Here is a 21,093-nt window from a genome sequence, read left to right as displayed (position 1 = left end):
TCAGGGATCAAATTCGTGTCCCCTGCATTGGCAAGCAGCTTCTTAACCACTGAGCCACCAGGGAAGCCCCTCAATATATTTCAAAGAGATACCGATGATACTTGTCCACAGGTCACTCAGAGAAGCCAGGCTGTAGAATCTACAATGTAGACGAAAGCGCTGAGGGAATTGCAGGTATTCACCTATTTGCCTAGGCAAGGGCACACACTGCATTAGGAGACTAAGATTCAATACTACCCCATGCATGGAATCACAAAATTCATAGTATACGAGGAAAGGAGCCTTGTGATGCCATTTGAAAACCATAATTTGGCTCTGTTCACTGGCCAAAATTTATTTTGTGAGGGAGTATGAAATCTGTGTGGAGCTGGATTGACATCTCCTTCCCTGGTGGCTCAGATGGTAAAGAATCCACCTGCAATGCCGGAGACCCAGGTTCCATCCCTGGGACAGGAAGATCCTCTGGAGAAGGACGTCAACCCACTCCAGTATACCTGCCTAGAGAATTCCATGGACAGGGGAGCCTAGTGGGCTACAGTCTGGGGTCACAAAGAGTCCAACACATTTTCAAATTTTTCAACTAGAGCAGTGATAACGTGGTCTCTTAGGGTAAATGTCAGCAAAGTCTTGAGAATGCCAAACTACACTGACAAGGAAATGAAGTATGTTTTAGTCCCTTCTTACCTGTCTTTTCCCTTCTTAGAACATGCTTTTCCCTAAGAGGCTACCTCGATCTTTTCTCTCAGGGCTTCGACCTCAACTAATTGTCTTAATATCCTCCATTGAAATAGACGGTAAAGAATTTAAGGTGTGACTTTTTCCCGGGGAATCTGTAAGACTCCACATCTTCAGGACACAAAAGGATAAGGCGCTATGAGGAAAATGTCAGGCCCTGTGACAGGTAGAAAAGTATATTTTAATAGGTGGACTTGCTTTAAATGGCCTTTTCACATCTCTGCAGATTGACATTACCCAGGATGAAAGGAGTGGGGGAAACGACAGTGCTGGGAGAAGTCTTGAGAAGGGTCTCGGTCTCATTCTGACTCCTCAGGATTGAGAAGGTCAAAAGATGGAAGCTTCAGTCCAAAGGAAAGACATCTGAGCACATGAACTAGCAAAGGTTGTTAACCATCTTCTCAATGGTGACTGATTTATTTTGCATCAATGAATCAGAACTAGATTCCACCCTGTTTCTCACCTCAGAATAGATAGTAACTAATGTTGTACCATATATTTTTAACTATATTATAAATGTAGGAATTCTTTGCTTCAGCCATCCACAACTTAGCTCCTCAGCAGTACTGTCCATCTGGAACACAACTATAAACCAAGAATTATGCAAAAAATTCCCCGTGTAGGCAAATAGATGTCATTACATTCATATGGAAGCTTGTAAGACCTAAAGATCTTAGAATTTACATAATCGACATCTCCCACCTCACAACAGTAATTCATTACTGACAATCAGCTGTTGTACATGAAACAAGCTGACTGGACTCCTGTTTCCCATTATTTCAAATGGGAAAAATTATAACGTGTCACACATCGGCCCTAAACCACCACCAAATTTCTAAAAACGTAATGAAACCATAGTAAGATGTGAACATGTAAGTAATAAATGACATATTATGATGTAAAAGACTCAGCAAGCTTACTGATTATAAAAGAAGGGACACAGAAGTTACCAGCTGCTCTTACTATCAGTTTCACATCTTAGTACCAGTGACACAGAAACTCATCTTTATTGATGATGTGCACTTTTTAAAGTCTGTGCACATCGTTCTATCAGTTAAAGAAAGAAAGTGAAAGTGAAGTCACTCAGTCGTGTCCAACTCCTTGCGACCCCATGGACTGTAGCCTATCAGGCTCCTCCATCCATGGGATTTTCCAGCAAGAGTGCTGGAGTGGGTTGCCATTTCCTTCTCCAGGGGATCTTCCCGACCCAGGAATCAAACCCGGGTCTCCCACATTGCAGGCAGACGCTTTACCGTCTGAGCCACCAGGGAAGCCTCTATCAGTTATTTCCCTGCATATTTGCTTTTTAAAAATGTTCTACTGAGGTTTGAGTATGTAAGCGTATATTTTCCCCATAAAAATATCAGCCCCAAAATGATATGCCGAGAGTGATGTATGTTCTGTGAAGTTGGGTGTTAAAAACCAAGAGATATTCTATGAGAAGATGTAAACTGGGGAGGTTTGTAGTGTATGTCTGCTGGCATGCTGGAGTCCAAGTATATTGGTTCATGGGAGTCAGTTATTAAATTTTCTGGAATTCAGAAAGCTGGTTGATGTCACATTGATAACTCAAAATTGGACATGATGGAGTATTTACACCATACCACAAAAACAGACAAATACTACAGGTCAAGGACTCCTCTCACTCCCATGGGTGCTGGCTGTTGAGCACTTGCACACCACCAAGTATGCCTGGACTGTATCTCACCACGTGTAAGCTATCACTGGTTACTATAGGTTATATTACAGTAAGGATATGCTAGACTCAGGGTGTGGCGAAAGCAACCCCACACACTAGGGGCTTACGCAACAAAAGTTTGTTTCATGCTACAAGGAGAGTCCCTTGAGGCTTCTGTATGACTTGGTCACTCAGGAGCCATGAGTGATAAAGGTGCCATCGTCTCTACAAGAGGTTCAGGGTTTACTAGGTGAGAAAAGTGACCAGCAATCAAGACCTAGTTTTCCTATGCTTGGAACACAAGTCACTTTCCATCCACATCCTCCTGCCAGAACTGGTATCATGCACAGTCTACTTAGAAAGAGCACAGACAGGTGAGGACACTCTTCAGTCACATGAACCATTCGTTTACATGTGTCTAAGCTGGGGGTGGGGGAGGGAAACACTGTCAAACTGTGACTTTAGGCTATACTCTTGAGAGTCCCTTGGCCTACAAGGAGATCCAACCAGTCCATTCTGAAGGAGATCAGCCCTGCGTGTTCATTGGAAGGACTGATGCTGAAGCTGAAGCTCCAGTACTTTGGCCACCTCATGCGAAGAGTTGACTCATTGGAAAAGACTCTGATGCTGGAAGGGATTGGGGGCAGGAGGAGAAGGGGACAACAGAGGATGAGATGGCTGGATGGCATCACCGACTCGATGGACGTGAGTTTGAGTGAACTCCGGGAGTTGGTGATGGACAGGGAGGCCTGCCATGCTGCGATTCATGGGGTCGCAAAGAGTCGGATGCGACTGAGCAACTGAACTGAACTGATAGCACAGAATGAGTGATTTGAGATCACAGATTTTTAAAAATCTTTTGTCACTCTTTTGCATACTGAAGAGGGTAAATTAATCAAAATAAATCAGTTAAAGTATTTCATAGGGCTTCCCTGGTGGCTCAGAGGTAAGACTCTGCCTGCCAATGGAGAAGATGCAGGTCTGATCCCTGGGTTGGAAAGATCCCTTGCAGTAGGAAATATAAACCCACTCCAGTATCCTTGCCTGGAAAATTTCATGGACAGAGGAGCCTGGCAGGCTACAATCCATGGTGTTGCAAAGAGTCAGACACAACTAAGCAACCCAGGGTACACACAAAGTATTGTATTAAAAAAAGGCAAATCAAAACTACAATGAGGCACCACCTCACACCAGTCAGAATGGTCCTTACTAAAAGGTCTACAAATAACAAATGCTGGAGAGGGCATGGAGAAAAGGAAACCCTTTCACAATGTTGGTAGGAATGTAAGTTCGTACAGTCACTATGGAAAACAGTACAGAGGTTCCTCAAAAAACTAAAAATAGAGTTGCCATACGATCCAGCCATCCCACTCCTGGGCATATATCTGGACAAAACTCTAATTCGAACAGATTCATGCACTCCTATGTTTATGGCTGCACTATTCGCAACAGCCAAGATATGGAAACAACCTAAATGTCCATCAACAGATGAACGGATAAAGATGATGAGATCCATACACACGATGGAATACTCCTCAGCCATAAAAAATGAAATAGTGCCATTTGCAGGAACATAAATGGACCTAAAGATTATTATGCTAAATGAAGTAAGTCAGAAAGAGAAAGACAAACATCATCTGATATCGCTTATATGTGGAATCTAAAATATGACACAAATGAATACATCTATGACACAGAAACAGACGCACAGACATAGACAGCAGACTTGTGGTTGTCAAGGTGGCGGGGGATGCAGTGGGAGGTTGAGATTAGCAGATGCAAACTATTACATACAAAATGGATAAACAAGAAGGTCCTATCATATGGAACAAGGAACTATATTCAATATCCCATGATAAGCCATAACGGAAATGAATATGAAAAAGAGTGTATATATATGCATAAATGAATCACTTTGCTATTCAGCAGAAATTAAAACAACATTGCAAATAAACTATATTTTGGTAAAAAAGTACTCTCTGAAACTTCTGTACATGTAGAGGCTTATTGTTTTGAATCACTTTTGAATCAGTAACTGGTATCTGTGATTTTCTACAGACACCATGCCACCAAGAGCATGGGGGAGGCAGCATTTCTTAAAAGTGTTCCATTTTTAGCTCAACAAGTTTTCCCAAACCAGTAACACCCATTATGCATGTTTTAAATGTGGAGCTTTATGAATCCTCCTGGGAGTTGCTGGAAGGTTTTCAGACAACAGGTTTATACTGTCTCAGATAGCCTCAAACGATTTGCTGTCTGAAGCTCTGCAGTTGTCCAATCAGGCCCTGATGGGAACAGCCAAGTCATGATATTTTCAGTAGGCTCATTTTTTAATGGACTAATTCCTCATGGATGTAGGCAACTATGTCATGAACACTGCTTGGCAAAGTGTGATTGTTAAAGTGTGACTGTCATGGATTGGCATCCTGATTTCAGAGATGTTGAAATGTAAAAATTAAAATGAATAAGATAAAATAAGTATGTTTTAGAATCTATTAAAAGACACTTACCTAAGGGCGAGATTGCACTAAAACTTAGCCTTAAAGATCTTTGCAAACTTGATGGACAGAGGATGGAGAAAAGGGATTTAAAAGCTATAGTCAGTTTTTTTCTCCCTAGAGATGACAGCTAGAATTCACCTTCAGGGTAGACTGTTCTCTCTTATTTTGGGAAAAATCAACAGAATGAGTCATTTAGGTGTCAAATCTAAGCAAAGGCCTTGTTCTGAATTGGTGATTTTCAATCAGGGTGACTCTGAGTTGCTAAACATCTTTGTTTTATAACTCAACAATAAATGTGTGTTTTGTAATCTGAAGAATTACATCTCTGCACATTGTATTTCCCTTGATAAATGCTTATTATCATGAAAGACTGAATTTAGGCTTTATTGTGCCTATAGAGTATCACTAATTCATTTGGAGATCTGTGTACACTCTTGTTCAGAAGCAAAATCTGGAGATTGTGTGGAGAAGGATTAGGCAAGTTTGCATGTCACTAGCGGACAGCCCCGCCAAGGACAGAAATGCCCTTGGTAGGCCTCAACCGGGCCCAGACTGTTCATGTCTGTGGGCTGTGCGTGTGCTAAGTTGCTTCAGTCGTGTCCCACTCTTTGCGACCCCATGTACTGTAGCCCACCAGCTCCCCAGGGTCCATGGGACTCTCCAGGCAAGGATACTACAGTGGGTTGCCATGCCCTGCTCCAGGGGATCTTCCCTACCCTGGGATCGAACCCGAGTCTCTTACGCCCTGCATTGGCTGGCAGGTTCTTTACCACTAGCGCCACCTGGGAAACCCTGTCTGTGGCCTACATAAGGTCAAATAATCTAGAATGTATTGATACTGTACTGGTGTGTTTTGATGCATTATCCTACAGGGAACCATGAGACAAGTTCATGATTCTGTTGGTCTGTTATCTTAGGAAAAGTAATCAGTCACTGGGCCAATGATAACTGGAGAAGTGGGCTCCAAACCGGGGGAAGGAAACACCTCCTTCCCATGTCTGGAGCTTGGCAGTAGGCTTGTGCTTGGAGTTGTGGATACCTTTGACCTGCTTCTGGGGTCGGCCTGAGCAGGACAGGGATGGGAGCTACACAGGCAAATCTTTGTGGAGGATTCAGAATGGGTCTGAGCCTCGCTGGGTTTGGGGTAAGCTCATCTGGTAGCTCAGGGGTCCCCAACCTTTTTGGCACCAGGGATTGGTTTCGTGGAAGGCCATTTTGCCATGGACCAGGAGGCAGAGGGGATGGTTTCAGGACGATTCAAGTGTATTACATTTGTTGTGCACTTTATTTCTATTATATCAGCTTTCACTTCAGATCATCAGGCATTAGGTCCCGGAGGTTGGGGACCGGGGAGCCAAATCCAGCAGCGGGGCTACGATGTCCTTCTCTTCTGATACTCCCCACGCTTCAGTTAAGCTTGTTAAAGATGCAGCCTGGTCTCTGAGGGCTGCAGTGAGTTAAGGGGAGGTCTGTTGCACAGGTGAGATGACATGATACAGAAGGGAGCTGGGGGCTTTGCTCTGAAGTCAAAGAGGTGGGAGCTGCATATTAGGAGTGAAAGGGCTTTCCCTGCAAGCCCACTCACAAGGCTGAAAAGAGAAGCCTGAAAAACAGGAGAGAAGATTTTAAAAATCTTACATAAAGGAAGCACAAATACTGAAAGAAATGAAAAACACAACCACGAGAAGTCTGTGGGTCTAGGTGAGAGTGAAATAGTGGCACACATCCGAGCTGGGGCCTCACACAGCACTCTCTTACAGCCCAGTACGAAATGCAGTTCTCATGACAATTCCAAGTTCTCAGGGAAAGGTTTAAGGTCCCATGAAACTTCATACCCACCCCTGAGAAAAATTTTTATGTAACTTGTTAATGTAAAGAAAATCCTTATGATACAGATGCTTAGCCCTCAGTTACTTAAAATCTAACCTGAGTACCGTGGGTGCTGAGGAACTCGGAGAGTCCGAGAGCTGCCTGTTCAATTCACGGCACTGGCACTCTGGGGCATTTCAAAGATAAACACGGTGTTTCCCCTGAAAGCACTTGGAGACGTTCCCTGTGTGTTTCTAACAATGCTCTAGCAGCTCATATGAATCTAACAAGCATGAATTTATCTAAATCTTCATTTATCCTATTTATATTTGTAAACTACGCAACATCTTGAGGATAATGAGTTCCATATGTTTACTACCCACTGCAAAAGTAATGCCATCTTTTATTTGTCTTTAAACTACTTTCATAGCATTTCAATGGATGCCCTGAAACGCTCCAGGATTTGAGATGCTCTCACTCGGGAGCCGCAGCTGGCACAGACAGGGCTTTAGGCGGGTAGGGAAAGCCATGCCCTCTGGGCACTCGAGTGGAGGAATGGGCACTCCCTTTTTGGAGCAAGTGCACAGCCCAGCGAGCTGAGCACGGCTTCAGTCCCGGCTGGGTCTCCTCCCGGCTCCCTGCCCCTCACATGCCCTTATCTGCTGCCCTGCTGGGCGCAGCTGGCACGGAGCTACACAGCGCTCCTGGGTTCATCAAGATCGTACATATTTTGATAATATCCTTTCTCAGTGATCATCTTTCTAAGGGATCTTAGTCTTTCCGTTAATTCTTAATTTACAGCCTATTGACCCTTCTCTGTCTTTCCTGGGATATGGGGTTGTGGCAGCTATAAAACAGGGGTCAGAGGAACAGGGCAGTAACGATTCTATTTCCAGGATTTCTAATGATTTCAATAATTCAGAGAGGACCATTTTAGGACCATAGGTTAGGTTAATTTTCCCAAGACTCACTTACTGTCTGCTGATGGCCCATGCAGAGTTACTAGCTACTTTTCTAACCATTTCCCAAGCTTGACGAGGTATCATTTCATTTTTATCTATATCAGTTCAGACCTGTATCACCTGTCCAGGTCCCCTTTCAGATTTCATTCTCTACTTCCTTTCTGTAAATATGTTTAAATCCTAATCAAGAACTATCACAATATAAGGATAATATAATTTTAAGAAAAAATACTGAAGATGATGACTTCATTCCCCTTCTCTTAAAAAATAAATCTTTAAACCTGTTCTCGTTTTCTAGATAAACTCATCGAGCCCAGGGGTGATGCTCAGGTGATACTCAGTGAAAGAACGAATACCTACAGTCCGCTTACAGTCACTTTGTTTTTGCTGCATTTGTTGTGTGGAAGCAGCCTCTGCTGGAAACATGTGCAAGCTCCTTCTTCTCCTTGTTCTCAGTGAACGCTGGCATCTTAGTGATGTTTGGTTTAGATGCCAGATCTCTTCAGCAGTTAAGTCTATCCAATAAAATTCAATTCTTCAATTTTCTTTCATCCCAGGTCTTTGTCCCCATATTCAAAATACTTCAAGCATTTCTAAAACTAAAATTTCAATATCTATGGATAAAATACATATTTTTCTTCCCCCTACCACAGTAGATATTTTCTGGTGGAGAAATATTCTATACCAACTTCAACTATTAGGTTTTTATCTTGAGCATTTTCTCTTCAATGGAGAATTCTGTTAATTTCACATTGTTTAAAGAAATTTTTAATTATTACAAAAAACTTTAAAACACATTGTTATAGAGTGATCAGTAAAAAGCATCCCCAAATAACTATCATACTGCTTCAACAATTTCCAATAGCTCTTGAGTTTAATTTAGTGTAAAAAAAACACCTCGACTTCTGATGTCACTGCGATGTCTGAAATTCTCAGATTCTTCCTCTTCTTGTGAGGATTTTTATTTTATTCCACAACCTCTTGTGGAAGGTTGAAAATGTATTTGTGTGATCATCAGCTCCCAACACCTCCAGGTCTGTAATCCACAGGATGACGGGAGCTGTGGACGTAATTCCTAGTCACCAGGTGTTTGAGTGCCGCTCCCCTATTGTTGTTGCTGGTTATTTCTTTTTGCTAATGGAGACAGTTCTCTGAGGGCTTCTCATATTTCTGCACACCTGTGAGCAAAGCACCGAGTTACCCTTTGTTCCTTTAAAAGGATTTTGTATAGCAAGCAGCCTTGGAAGTGAAGGTAGTTTCTCTCTCTGGAACACAGGGCAGGCATACTTCCTGGCATTATAAAGAGATCCTGGGTCCCTGAGCTTGGGGTCGTTCTGTAACGACCTACGGCACGGGCAGAGGTCAGCTGATCCTACTCTCATCCCCGCCTGGGAACTGGGAACTGATACAAAAATGCTGATGCGCAGGTTGCTGCTAGTGCTGTAATAAACCTCATCGTTGACCTAGGAATCGCAGGCTTTCATCACGACACTGTGCCAGGCTAACTTATTGGTTTACAAGGAGGGCAAATGCAGACCCTTTAGGGTTCTTGACAGTTTTGGCAATGATGGTGGGACAATGACAAAGACGTGGCTTTCTGAAACAGGAAGCATGAGGGCCTCCCAGGCCAATTAACGGGATTTGAGGAAAGTCCAAGGGAATAAGTATTGAACTGCAAATGGTATGGTCAACTAGGAAATAAATGTTTGTTTGCTTGTCTTTTTATTTTATTTTATTTCCTGCTAAATTGAAGGAATTTGGTAGGTACTTGCAGGCTGAATTATTAGGAAGGAGTTTCAGAGACAGTTGCCTGACCAGTGAGTGCCCTGCTTATTGCTAACTCTTCTCTGGGTGATGGAACTTCCTTACCAACCCAGGGGTCAAACTCTAATCTACCCCACTGTAATAGCCAATAGATGGGAATACAAGACCACCTTATCTGCCTCCTGAGAAATCTGTATGCAGGACAAGAAGCAACAGTTAGAACTCGACATGGAACAATGGACTGGTTCAAAATTGGGAAAAGAGTACTCAAGGCTGTATATTATCACCCTACTTATTTAACTTATATGCAGAGTACATCATGAGAAATGCCAGGCTGGATGAAACAGGAATCAGGATTGCTGGGAGAAATATCAACAACCTGATATGCAGACGATACCACTCTAAGGGCAGAAAGCGAAGAGGAACTAAAGAGCCTCTTGATGAGGGTGAAAAAGGAGAGTGAAAAAGCTGACTTAAAACTCAGTATTCAAAACACTAAGATCATGGCATCTGGTCCCATCACTTCATGACAAAGAGATGGGGAAAAAGTAGAAACAGTGGCATATTTTATTTTCTTGGGCTCCAAAATCACTGCGGATGGTGACTGTAGCTATGAAATTAAAATATGCCAGCTCCTTGGAAGTAAAGCTATGACAAACCTAGACAATGTATTCGCAAGCAGAGACATTACTTTGCCGACAAAGGTATGAATAGTCAAAGCTATGGTTTTTCCAGTAGTAGAAAGGTAAAGATGTGAGAGTCCGACCATAAAGAAGGCTGAGCACCGAAGAACTGCTGCTTTTGAATTATGGTGCTGGAGAAGACTCTTGGGAGTCCCTTCCTCAGCAAGGAGATCAAACAACTCAATCCTAAAGGAAATCAACCCTGAATATTCATTGGAAGGACTGATGCTGATGCTGAAGCTCCAATACTTTGACCACCTGATATGAAGAGCCAACTCAATGGAAAAGACTCTGATGCTGGGAAAGATTGAGGGCAAGAAGAGAAGGGGGTGGAAGAAGTTGAGATGTTTCAATAGCATCACCGATTCAATGGATATGAGTTTGAGCAAACTGGGAGATAGTTAAGGACAGGGAAGCCTGGCGTGCTGCAATTCATGGGGTCACACAGTCAGACATGACTTAGTGAATTGAATAAACAACACTAAGATTCATCTCGGTTGGCAGAAGGTTCCACTTGCATTCAGACAAGTTACAGGGACCCACATCCATACTGAGCATGAAAGGAAGAAAAACTGCTATCATTATGGGCAAAAACCAGACAAATATAGAGCTTTGGCTGATTTGCTCAGGAGTTGAGGATGTGGAGTGTGTAAAGCTTATTAAGGAAGAATGACAACTAGGCTTTCTCACAACAAATCCTCCTGCAACCTCTAATGCTAACTTTTGATCCATTTGGAGATGACAGTAAAAGGTCTCAGACTTTTCCTGCAGTGGATTCTGGCTTCTATAAGGGAGCACTGGCCTTCATCGGGAGATTTTTTTTCTGACACAGAAAAAGTCCATGGGAAACCACAGATATGGCATTGACAACGAGCCAGTACTCTGGAGTGGGTATCTAATGTTGATGAATGAGGAAATGATGTCATCCTACCTCTTCAGACCTCAGCCACACTGGGGAGAAACAGTTAGAGATGGGGGTCAATATTTTCCCAACCCAAATGAAGGTCAACGGAGAAGGCAATGGCACCCCACTCCAGTACTCTTGCCTGGAAAATCCCATGGACGGAGGAGCCTAGAGGGCTGCAGTCCATGGGGTCGCTACGAGTCAGACACGACTGAACGACTTCACTTTCACTTTTAACTTGCATGCATTGGAGAAGGTAATGGCAACCCACTCCAGTGTTCTTGCCTGGAGAATCCCAGGGACGGGGGAGCCTGGTGGGCTGCCGTCTGTGGGGTCGCACAGAGTCGGACACGACTGAAGCGACTTAGCAGCAGCAGCAGCAAGGAAGGTCGAAGGCCACACACATTTATCTCAGTAAGCTGGGAATCTCGGAGTGAATCAAACTTTTACGGCTCTGTTAAACACAGGAGTCCAAGACACTGTTACACCTGGACATGTGGGAGGAAAATGCACGCAGATTCAGCTAACGGGGTTTGGGCAGCCTTCACAGAGGGGAAGGAGAAGCTAGTCTGACTTTGTGGGTGGGGCACTTTGAGTCAATTTAATGTACAGATGTTGCTGCTTTTACATCTTTATGTCAGTAAGAATTGATGCTTTTACTTCCCTCTCTCGTAAGTGCCAGAGAGGAGTCTCCACAATTGAGAAGAGCTGCATGTAGAGAAAGCTGATAGGACACAAACGTTTTTAATGATGCCGAGGGGAATCTGGTATCCCCGGAGAAGCACTAAACACACACGGAGGCCTTGCCATGCAAACGAGGCTGATCTGGATCAAGTGCCAGTGGTGTGGCGTCATCAGTCTGTAACATGCCACTAATCTGTAAAATAGATTTGGGTGCAGTCACAGCGTCTAGCAAAGTTGATGCTGTGGGGCAACAGCTGATTTTGGTTGCCAGGACATTTTCCAGCATTTAGTGAGTGCCTCTACCCTCCAATGTCCATAGTTTTCAATACATAAGTCAGTAGTCCCCAGTCTTTTTGGCACCAGGGATAAGTTTCACTGAAGACAATTTTTCCACTGACAGGGGCGGGGGGTGGGGGGAGGGTTAGTGTTGGGGCAGGCCAGGTGGATGGTTTCAGGATGATTCAAGTATATCACATTTAATGTGCACTTTATTTCTATTTTTATCACATCAGCTCCACCTCAGATCATCAGATCATTAAATCTTGGAGAGTGGGGACACCTCTTATACATGAAGCATTGTCAACGGGCAAGTCAGAAGCCTCAGTTCAACTACTCTTACTGCAGTATTCAGTTCAGTTCAGTCGCGCAGTCGTGTCTGACTCTTTGCAACCCCATAAATCGCAGCATGCCAGGCCTCTCTGTCCATTACCAACTCCCGGAGTTTACCCAAACTCATGTCCATCGAGTCAGTGATGCCATCCAGCCATCTCATCCTCTGTCGTCCCCTTCTCCCCCTTCTCCTCCTGCCCCCAATCCCTCCCAGCATCAGGGTCTTTTCCAATGAGTCAACTCTTTGCATGAGGTGGCCAAAGTACTGGAGTTTCAGCTTCAGCATCAGTCCTTCCAAAGAAATCCCAGGGCTGATCTCCTTTAGGATAGACTGGTTGGATCTCCTTACAGTTCTCTCCTTACAGGAGAGGATCTGGTTGGATCTCCTTACAGGACTCTCAAGACTCTTCTCCAACACCACAGTTCAAAAGCATCAGTTCTTTGGCACTCAGCTTTCTTCACAGTTCAACTTTCACATCTATACATGACCACTGGAAAAACCATAGCCTTGACTAGACGGACCTTTGTTGGCAAAGTAACGTCTCTGCTTTTCAATATGATATCTAGGTTGGTCATAACTTTTCTTCCAAGGAGTAAGTGTCTTTTAATTTCATGGCTACAGTCACCATCTGCAGTGATTTCAGAGCCCAAAAAAATAAAGTCTGACACTGTTTCCACTGTTTCCCCATCTATTTCCCATGAAGTGATGGGACCAGATGCCATGATCTTAGTTTTCTGAATGTTGAGTTTTAAGCCAACTTTTTCACTCTCCACTTTCACTTTCATCAAGAGGCTTTTTAGTTCCTCTTCACTTTCTGCCATAAGGGTGGTATCATCTGCATATCTGAGGTTATTGGTATTTCTCCCAGTAATCTTGATTTCAGCTTGCACTTCTTCCAGACCAGCGTTTCTCATGATGTACTCTGCATAGAAGTTAAATAAGCAGGGTGACAATATACAGCCTTGACGTAATCCTTTTCCTATTTGGAACCAGTCTGTTGTTCCATGTCCAGTTCTAACTGTTGCTTCCTGACCTGCATATAGATCATATCCCTATTGACAGAAGTGGCAATTTTATTGATAAAGTGGCAATTTATTGATAAATCCAGACAAAAATTCAGGAGTCTGATGACCAATTAAAGTTTCTTGAAACAATAAGGGTAGATTCACAATACTCAGTATCTCTGGCAGAAAACAAAACAAAACAAAAAACCTGCTGTCTCTTTGCCCTTCTATCACCAAAAAGGAGGCCCATGTGGGACAGCTTGAGTATTGGAGACAGTATCTGCCTCACCTGGGGATTCTATCTGGTTCTTTACATGCGCTAATTTGCAAATTAGCATCCTCTGGATGAGGCCCAAACCAAGAGACTGCCTTGGAAGCTGTATGGAAAGTTATTGAAATAATACACTCTTTAATCTGGGGGCCCAAATCTCTAATGATCCCTCTGAGTTACAAAATTCTGTGACTAATGGTTTTGTTGACTGCAACCTCTAGCAAAAGGAGGCTGTCTCCACCCAGGGATGCTCCAGTGGGGTTTTAGATTCATTATGTCCCTGATGAAACTACCAAAGATCTTCTTTTTTAAAAGTAGCTATTAGCATGCTACTGTGCTCTTATCAACACTGAATGCCTGACCCATGAAAACCTTGTGACTCTCTGATGTGATATTCCTATTTTGGGTGAGTCAACTCAGATTCAATGACTAACAGAGGGGGACAGTCCCAATAAGTTTCACTTGTCAAATGAAAACAGCACCTTCAAGAACACAACCAGCTTGGACTCCACAGCACCTAGATTTTACACTTAGAAGTGGTACCTGTTCCTTTGGGGGAAACTTTCTGCCCTATTACTAGCTTGGTGCAAAAATAACTACAGTTTTGCACTTCTGAACTTTGCCATTTGATACGGAATACATTCTTAAATAAATGTGGTTATGTTACATATCATTTTAATGCACATCTCTCCTTTTTACTTTTTTTTTTTTTTTTTTTTGCTAATGACGTGCTGTGCTTAGTTGCTCAGTCGTGTCTGACTCTTTACAACCCCACAGACTGCAGCCCTCCAGGCTCCTCTGTCCATGGGGATTCTCCATGCAAGAATACTGGAGTGAGTTGCCATGCCCTCCTCCACAGGATCTTTTCAACCCAGGGATCGAACCCAAGTGTCCCCCACTGCAGGTAGATTCTTTACTGTTTTACTTGATGCTTAAATGGCACCCCACTCCAGTACTCTTGCCTGGAAAATCCCAGGGATGGAGGAGCCTAGCAGGCTGCAGTCCATGGGGTCACTAAGAGTCGGACACAACTGAGCGACTTCACTTTCACTTTTCACTTTCATGCACTGGAGAAGGAAATGGCAACCCACTCCAGTGTTCTTGCCTGGAGAATCCCAGGGACGGGGGAGCCTGGTGGGCTGCCATCTCTGGGGTCGCACAGAGTCGGACACGACTGAAGTGACTTAGCAGCAGTAGCAGTATTTTATATTTATTTTAGACTATGGAAATGATGTTAGACAAAAAGCAAATTCAAGCGATTTTCTTGAGTTCAAAATGGGTTGTAAAGCAGTGGAAACAACTTTCAACATCACCAACACATTTGGCCCAGAAACTGCTATCAAATGTACGGTGGAGTGGTGGTTCAAGAACTTTTGCCAAGGAGACGAGGGCCTTGAAGGTGAGGAAGGCAGCGGCTGGCCTTGAAGGTGAGGAAGGCAGCGGCTGGCCATCGGAAGTTGACAACAACCGAGAGCATCATCGAAACTAATCCTCTTGAAACTGCACAAGAAACTGCCCAAGAACTCAATGTCAAGCATTCTATGGTCACCAGGCATTTGAAGCAAACTGGAAAGGTGAAAAAGCTCTATGATATGTGGGTGCCTCATGAGCTGATAGAAAATTTTTTAAAATGTCGGTTTAAAGTGTTGTCTTCTCTTATTCTATGCAACTACAATGAAACATTTCTCCACTGGATTGTGACATGTGACAAAAAGTGGATTTTATATGACAACTGGCAACAACCAGCTCAGTGGTTGGACCAAGAAGAAGCTCCAAAGCACTTCCCAAAGCCAAACTTGCACCAAAAAAGGTCATGGTCACCGTTTAGTGGTCTGCTGCTGGTGTGATCCACTACAGCTTTCTGAATCCTGATGAAACCATTACATCTGAGAAGTATGCTCAGCAAACTGATAACTGCAATGCCTATAGCCAGCACTGGTCAACAGAAAGGCCCAATTCTTCTCCATGACGGTGCCAATTGCATATTGCACAACCAATGCATCAAAAGTTGAATAAATTGGGATATGAAGTTTTGCCTCATCCACCATATTCACCTGACGCCAACCGACTACCACTTCTTTAAGTATCTTGACAACTTTTTGCAGGGAAAAGGCTTCCACAACCAGCAGAATACAGAAAATGCTTTCCAAGAGTTCATCGAATCCTGAAGCACAGGTGTTTATGTTACAGGAATAAGCAAACATTTCTCAGTGGCAAAAATGTTTTGATTGTAATGGTTCCAATTTTGATTAATAAAGATGTGTTTGAGCCTACTGTGGCCTTTGAAACTAATCCAGGTGAAGTTTTTGGCTCTCTGGACCATCTACAGTCTGACAATGGTGTGCTTTTTATCACAAGCCACTCAACAATGGGCTGACAGTCAAGGTATCTGATGGACCTTCCATGCTTCCTGCCATCCACAGGCATCTGGTATTGTTGAACTCTGAAATGGGCTCCTAGATAATTGACTCAACAGTATTCCAACTCTACCTCCTTCACCTCCTCCTGGTCCACACACCTTAGGAAGATAATTATATCACTAAATGCAACTCTCCCCAGAAGGGGATCACTTTCTCTCAGTTGTTTCCAGAGTAATGATTAGGATGAAAGGGGTAGGAAGTTATTAGCACAATATATAGTCCTATCTGGGCTTCGCATGTGGTGCAGTGGTAAAGAATTCACCTGCCAACGCAGGAAATGCAAGAGAATGGTTCGATCCCTGGGTCAGGAAGATCCCTTGGAGTCGGGCATGGCAACCCATTCTAGTATTCCTGCCTGGAAAATCATGGACAGAGGAGCCTGGAGGGCTACAGCCCACGAGATCACAAAGAGTTGGATACAACTGAGTGTGCGTACACACACACAGAGTCCTAATTAAAAATTTTAGGACTCTTCCCTGACCATTCCCAGGTAAGATGCTTTTACTTTTCTCCTAATAGCAACACCAGGCCAAAACAGTTGGTTCGCCCACTATTGCTATGAATAATAAACTGTCCTTTGTCTCTGACTTCTTCTTCTTTTCTTATTTCTTCTACCAGAACACCTGAAACTATGGCAGGCTAACTTGTCCGCTGGCAGGCTAACTTGCCAGCTCGCAGAGCCCAGTATCAGACTCCAGAGCTCTTGACACCATGCCAGCACTGAACAGCAATCACAGCGCAGAGCTCTACAGAAATGAGGCTGACTTCCTAACCTTCTTCCTCGTGTTGTCAGACGGAGAGTGATAACTCTGTTACGTGCTCTTGTGGACTCAGCAAGATTGTACAAAGAACATTTTGACCAAAAAAATGAAAATGAGTAGGATCCAGGCACTACTTGTTCCTTTCGTATTACCATGCAGGGGAAGAAACCGTGTATTTTCTTTGCCAGTTGCCGTCAGGTTTATTGGGCCCCAGGTGTGATTACCCATGGGAGAGTGTGCCTCTTAAGGACCTGTCCTCAGTGGCCACACAATGGGTACAACAAAGAACCTAATTACAGTAAAGACTGTATGCAGAACAACTCAGGGTGGCCTAATTAAATCTCGTACCATGGCTGACAGCTGTGAATTTGCTTAAAGAAATCTGTTGTGAAAGCTCCTCTGATGTTTACTATTGTTACTCAGACTTCATGCAGTGAGATTATAGTTCAGGAGGTCCCTGACACTGCAGGGTTAATGCTAGCTCTCACTGTGTGTGTGGACGTGTGTGTGCGCACATGGACTGCCCTTCAGAACCTTTTAATACATCAAATCAAGGCAGAGGGAGAGAGCTGTTTTCTCACTTACTGAGAAAGGTTTCTGCAGTTACCTTAAAACACAACTTCAAAAGGCCTTTGTGTATATTACTTGATGTGTAACAATTCTGACACGCAGTGCTTCGCACGTTTTCACACACGTGTGACAGCTGCTAACTCATGGAAACCCTGAGGCTTTTCTCAAGGCTTAGGGGCCTGGGTTGAAGATAAGTCAAAGACAGACCTGAGACTGGTCATGGACAACTGGATGATAATACATTATTGCTGTTGGGGAATCTGTTGAGGCTTCAGTAAACATTCATTGCTGCTGCTGCTAAGTCACTTCAGTCGTTTCCGACTCTGTGCGACCCCATGGACTGCAGCCCACCAGGCTCCTCCACCCGTGGGATTTTCCAGGCAAGAGTCCTGGAGTGGGTTGCCATTGCCTTCTCCGAAACATTCATCAGGTGCCTGCTATCTGCAGGTATTGAATGAGACACGAAGAATACACAGATGTCAAAATGTTTGCCTAAATGTTTGATGTAAAGCTGTCAATCCATGGGAGGCAACCATGAATAGGTCTGTAAACCAATAATTATTCTACATATAACATATATAAGATGTTAAATGGGGGCTTCCCTGGTGGCTCAGCGGTACAGACTCCACCTGCCAATGCAGGAGACACAGGTTCAGTCCATGATCCAGGAAGATCTTACATGCCAAGGAGCGACTAAGCCCCTTCGCCACTGCGTTGAGACTGTGCTCTGGAACCTGGGAGCTGGGACTGCTGAAGCCCGCATGCCCTAGAGCTCGTGTTCACAGCAAGAACAGCCAGCGCAATAAGAAGCACATGCACTGCAACTATACAGCAGCTCCCACTCGCCACAACCAGAGAAAAGCCTGCGCAGCAACGAAGACCCAGCACACCCAAAGTAAATACATATAAATAGAATTTTAAAAAATTTAAAGATGTCACATGGGAATACAGAGGAGAAAATGATTAATTGTGCCTGGGATTAAAAAAGAAAATTGAGAGTAGAAAGTGGTTTTGGGGTCTACTACCACGTTTGGGACGGGTGCATACAACCCTGCATTCTGGGCACTGTGAGGCTCAGACACGCCAGAGGTACAGCCAGAAAGGTAAGCTTTGGAGCCACATAGCTTTGGGTTTGAATTTTAGCTCAATGACTAACAACCAGTTATCAGCTATATGATAGGCTTCCCTGGTGGCTCAGACGGGTAAAGCATCTGTCTGCAATGCAGGAGACCCGGGTTTGATCCCTGGGTTGGGAAGATCCCCTGGAGAAGGAAATGGCAGCCCACTCCAGTATTCTTGCCTGAAAAATCCCATGGACGGCACAGCCTGGTAGGCTGCTGTCCATGGGGTTGCAAAGAGTCGGATACGACTGAGCAACTTCACTTCACTTCACTTCACTTCAAGGAATTTATTAACCTCTGTCAAAGCAGGTTTCTTTATTGTCAAAAGAGGAATTGGCGTTTAACACTCTGACATAAATTGTAGCAATATTTTCTTTGAGCAATCTCCCAAGGCAAAACAAATAAAAGCAAAAATAAGCAAGTGGGACCTAATCAAATTTAAAAGCTTTTGCACAACAAAGGAAATTCATCAAAAAAATGAAAAAACCTGGGGGATGGGAGGAAGTATTTGCAAATGATGCTACCAACAAGAACTTAATATTCCAAATATACAGACAGTGCATACAGTACAATATTAAAAATACAAACAACCTGATTAAAAAATGAGTAGAAGACCTAAACAGACATTTTTCCAAAGAAGACATACAGATGCCCAACACACACATGAAGAGATGCTTGACATCACAAATTATTGCAGAAATGCAAATCAAAGCTACAATGAGATAGCTCCTCACACTGGTCAGAATGGCCATCATAGAAGAGCCTACAAATAATAACTGCTGGAGAGGGTGTGAAGAAAAGGGAGTCCTCCTACACTGTTGGAGGGAATGTAAACCGGTGCAGCCACTATGGAGAACAGTATAGAGATTCCTCAAAATACTAAAAACAGAGCTATAATACAATCCAGCAATCCTAGTCCTGGGTATATATCTGGGAAAAACAAAAACTCTAATTAAAAAAGATAAATGCACACCAGTTTTTATAGCGGCACCACTGACAATAGCCAAGACACAGAAACAATCCAAGTGCCCATCAACAGATCACTGGATTAAGAAGATGTAGCATATATATATATAAGTATATAAAAATATATACATACACAATGGAATATTACTCAGCCATAAAAAGAATGAAATATTGCCATTTGCAGCAACATGGATGAACACAGAGAATATTATACTTAGTGAAGCAACTCAGAGAAAGATAAATAAGATAGCACATATATTTTGAATCTAAAAAATAATACAAATAAATGTATATACAAAACAGAAACAGACTCAGAGACATAGAAAAAGAGAGGAAAGGAAAAGAAAAGAAAAGGAAAGGGAGGGAGGAGGAAGGAAGGGACCAATTAAAGAGTATGGGATATGATATTGCTTACATGTGGAATCTAAAAAAAAGTACAAATGAACTTATTTACAAAATAGAAACAGTTACATACATAGACAACAAACTTATGGTCATCAGCGGGTAAGCAGGGGGTAAACTAGGAGAGTGAAACTGCCATATACACACTGTGCTGTGCTGTGCTGTGCTTAGACGCTCAGTTGTGCCCGACTCTTTGCAACCCCCTGGACTGCAGCCCACCAGGCTCCTCTGTCCATGGGGATTCTCCAGGTAAGAATACTGGAGTGGGTTGCCATGCCCTCCTTGCCATATACACACTGCTGCTGCTGCTACTGCTAAGTCGCTTCAGTCGTGTCCGACTCTGTGCGACCCCATAGACGGCAGCCCACCAGACTCCCCCATCCCTGGGATTCTCCAGGCAAGAACACTGGAGTGGGTTGCCATTTCCTTCTCCAATGCATGAAAGTGAAAAATGAAAGGGAAGTCGCTCAGTCGTGTCCGACTCTTCGCGACCCCATGGACTGCGGCCCACCAGGGTCCTCCATCCATGGGACATTCTAGGCAAGAGTACTGGAGTGGGGTGCCATTGCCTTCTCCAATATACACACTACTATATATAAAATAGATAACCAATAAGGACCTATTGTAGAGCACAGGAAATTCTACTCAATACTCTGTAATGATCTATGTGGGAAAATAATCTGAAAGAGTGGATATGTGTGTGTGTGTGTGTGTGTATACATAAATTACACACATATATTACATATATATGTAACTGATTCACTTTGCTGTTCACCTGAAACTAACACAATATTGTAAATCAACTATATTCCAATAAAAATTAAAAAACACTTTTTTAAGTATGAGATTAACAGGTACAAACAACTACACATAAAATAAAATAAATAAATAAGTGACAAAGACTTACTGAAGAGCACAGGGAACTATAATCATTATCTTATAATAATTTTTAATGGAATATAATGTGAAAAATATAACCGAATCACTTTGCTGTACACCTGAAATGATACAGTATTGTAAATTAACTACACTTTAATAATTTACAAAAAAATGATGGTATCACCACACTGAATTATGAGAATCAGAGGAAATAACCAACCTAAAGTGTCCACATGGTAGATGCTCCATAAATGTTAGTGTCCCTTCCCTCCCACCTTTCACTCCAATCCTATACTGAGAAATGTAGAAAAGCCAAATTACCAGCTTACTGGGAATGATCATTCTTTCAGGGATTCATGGCAGATTTCA

The 21,093-nt window shown here is 43.2% G+C and overlaps 1 long non-coding RNA gene across 2 annotated transcripts in view; it reads right to left on the bottom strand.

Annotated features, from left to right (window-relative positions):
* Nucleotides 1–5,676: 5,676 nt before the first annotated feature.
* The window catches only part of LOC102412532, a 62,606-nt gene continuing 47,189 nt past the window's right edge, over nucleotides 5,677–21,093 (bottom strand). For both annotated transcript variants that reach the window (XR_006546538.2, XR_003105927.3), the window contains one exon: nucleotides 5,677–6,517. This is a non-coding gene — a long non-coding RNA (uncharacterized LOC102412532). The remainder of the gene's footprint in view (nucleotides 6,518–21,093) is intronic.

Source organism: Bubalus bubalis, chromosome 2, assembly GCF_019923935.1.
Source record: "Bubalus bubalis isolate 160015118507 breed Murrah chromosome 2, NDDB_SH_1, whole genome shotgun sequence".
In the NCBI taxonomy this organism is placed as follows: Eukaryota; Metazoa; Chordata; class Mammalia; order Artiodactyla; family Bovidae; genus Bubalus; species Bubalus bubalis.
This window is presented reverse-complemented; position numbering and strand designations above follow the sequence as displayed.